The sequence below is a fragment of the Glycine soja genome, chromosome 4 (genome assembly GCF_004193775.1).
Source record: "Glycine soja cultivar W05 chromosome 4, ASM419377v2, whole genome shotgun sequence".
Classification (NCBI taxonomy): Eukaryota; Viridiplantae; Streptophyta; class Magnoliopsida; order Fabales; family Fabaceae; genus Glycine; species Glycine soja.
Genome location: NC_041005.1, coordinates 41,927,879 through 41,930,812, shown reverse-complemented (window position 1 = coordinate 41,930,812; position 2,934 = coordinate 41,927,879). Strand labels below are relative to the sequence as shown.

The 2,934-nt window shown below is 32.5% G+C and overlaps 1 long non-coding RNA gene across 2 annotated transcripts; it reads left to right on the top strand.

The window, feature by feature from the left end:
* The first annotated feature begins 480 nt into the window (after window positions 1-480).
* Window positions 481-2,458, top strand: LOC114408189. 2 transcript variants are annotated; one of them, XR_003665845.1, is made up of 4 exons: window positions 481-1,068; window positions 1,711-1,786; window positions 1,866-1,945; window positions 2,268-2,458. It is a non-coding gene; the product is annotated as an uncharacterized LOC114408189 (long non-coding RNA). The 2 variants fall into 2 exon arrangements; XR_003665844.1 differs by having other exon boundaries at window positions 482-1,786.
* The last annotated feature ends 476 nt before the right edge of the window (window positions 2,459-2,934 follow it).

Genomic DNA, 2,934 nt, shown 5'->3' with positions numbered 1-2,934 from the left:
TCTTTCTCTTCTTTTCATCCTTACATCTATCTTCATTATCATTCTTTTTAATCTTTGTTTATTATTCTTAATTGAATATGTTTGAATTTGCAAATTGATGCAAGGATTAAAAAAGCCAATTATAGTAGCATCTCTTAAGCCACTAGATTACTGATTATTTTCACTTGTAAACTAAGTTTTTTTTAAAAAAAATTAAGAGGCTTTCAAGCAAGTTTTGGTGATCCAATTCATCTCCCTCTTGGATCCTGCTTTGATATCATCTATCATGATACAAACAAGGCCCTGACAATGCTGGCGTGGCATTGCCAGGGCTAACATGTCGCACAGCCAGCTATCCAATTTCCCGCTTAAAAACATCACATCATACTTTATTATTATTAATTATTATATATTATTATATTATTATTATTACCGATGCTTCGGCGTTACTGAGACAATACCAATACCAATGCAAGGCCTTTCATTTTCCTCCTCTCCCTATTTCAGTTGCATCCTTTTTATTACGTTTTCTAATTTATTGCATTGCATTTCTTCTTTTCTCTCTCTGTCATTTGGTACTCCACTGTTTTCTCTCCCCCATTTGGTATTCCACCATCTTACTGTTCTCTCCCACTTCTCTCTTCTTTCTCTCCATTTTTTATTTTCATTTTTCCAAATAAGGGCTTCGTTTTTGCATGTAAGAAACAAAGGCTTCATTTTCGGCTTGGTTCGTCATGTATGATGGTATTTTACTTTTTTCGCACAAAAACAAACCAAAAGCTTCGACCTTTTTGTTCATAAACGTTGTTTGTTGTTCATTTTCGGCTTGGTTTGTAGGTATGATGATATTTCAAGCCATAAGGTTCGACCTTTTTGTTCATAAAAAACGTTGTTTGTTGTTCATTTTCGGCTTGGTTTGCAGGTATGATGGTATTTCAAGCCACAAGGTTTGACCTTTTTGTTCATAAAAAACGTTGTTTGTTGTTCGTTTTCGGCTTGGTTTGCAGGTATGATGATATTTCAAGCCACAAGGTTCGACCTTTTTGTTCATAAACGTTGTTTGTTGTTCGTTTTCGGCTTGGTTTGCAGGTATGATGGTATTTCAAGCCAAAAGGTTCGACCTTTTTGTATTTTATCATGAGTTTGTTGTTTTGTATACGAAGCTTTTCGATTTTTCTTGAGTGGTTTGTTGTTATGTACCATTTTGGTTGGGGTTTGTTGGGTTTTGATGTTGCATATGCATCATTTACTAGCTTTTTGTGGTTTTTTTATTCATCGCAACAACAAAGCTTAAAGCTTTGTTCATTTTTTATTATTAGTACAAAAGGTTCAACCTTTTTGTATTTTATCATGAGTTTGTTGTTTTGTATACGAAGCTTTTCGATTTTTCTTGAGTGGTTTGTTGTTATGTACCATTTTGGTTGGGGTTTGTTGAGTTTTGATGTTGCATGTGCATCATTTACTAGCTTTTTGTGGTTTTTTTATTCATCGCAACAACAAAGCTTAAAGCTTTGTTCATTTTTTATTATTAGTACAAAAGGTTGGATCTTTTTTTGTTCTACAACAAGTTTATCGTTTTGTATACGAAGCTTATGGATTTTTCTTGAGTGGTTTGTTGTTATGTACCATTTTGGTCGGGGTTTGTTGGGTTTTGATGTTGCATGTGCATCATTTACTAGCTTTTTGTGGTTTTTTATTCATCACAACAACAAAGCTTAGAGCTTTGTTCAGATATGTAGCATTGGGTATCTTTGTGACCGACAGCAACAACGAAGACAACAAATAGTGTCCGACATGAAAAGAACAGGTTTGTGATGTATTTCATTTCTCCTTTTGATTTCTGGGTTCTGTTGGTACAAAAGATTGATTTTTTTTGTGTTCTTCAGTCTTATTTGACCGTGGTTGAGTATTCTTCTTCTTTTGCAAGACAAAAGCCACAGATCATAGTATGTTGGATAGCTTACAGGTTTGTTTTCCCTCCCCGTCTCCTTCTGCGTTTTCATTTTACCTCCTTTTGCATTTGTATGCGTTTTTTTTATTTCGGCTTTTTTTTCACTGCATGTTCATTGTTTCTTCTAAAACTGCGATTTTTTCACCAAAAAACTTTGATTTTTGGGTTCTGACAATGCAAAATATTGAATTTTTTTTCTCGACCTTATTTGTCCGTGGTTGAGTATTGTTCTTCCTTTGCATTTTGTGTTTCTTTTGTTCTGCCTTTGTTTTGTTAGTTCTCGCAGTGAAAAGATATAATTTTTCGTGTTCCTGAACATGCTTCGTTTTCTTCGCAGGAGAAAACTTTGTTTTCTTTGCCCGATGCTAACGTGGATGAGTCAGTGCTTACGTGTGGCAATGTCAAGAGCCTTCATTCCCGCCCAAAAACTTCACTGTCAACCTCCATTTATATTAATGATTTTTATTAATTTTAATTTTATTGTGCATTTAATACTTTTTGTCTTTTGTGTTGATTTTGCTCCGGTTACGATGCATTTATTCATTTATTTCCATTGTAAATTTAAATATGTAATAATTAATTATTTGTATTATGTTCCCAAGATGTTTGTCTTTCCAATGCATTTTTTATGTTCCCGAGACTTGGCTTTTCAATGTGTTTTTCTTTGCCTTTCCAATGCATTTTTTTGTTCCCAAGACTTGCCTTTCCAATGCATTTTTCTGTCATAGTGCTTTTACTCATTATTAAAATAAATTAATTATAATAAGATTGTCTATTACTATTGATTTAATTTTCAAAGTAATAAAATGAGCGAAGGGTTTTATTATCATTTTAGTTCTCTCGGAAATATTAACATTGTCTTATACGTTAATATTTTTTGAATTTTGAACTATGTTAATATTGTCTTTTACGTTAACATTTTTTTAATTTTGAACTTAAACGAGTGATAAATTGTTTTTTGAGAAATTTTTTATTATTTTATTATTTTCAAGAAATAACTTGAT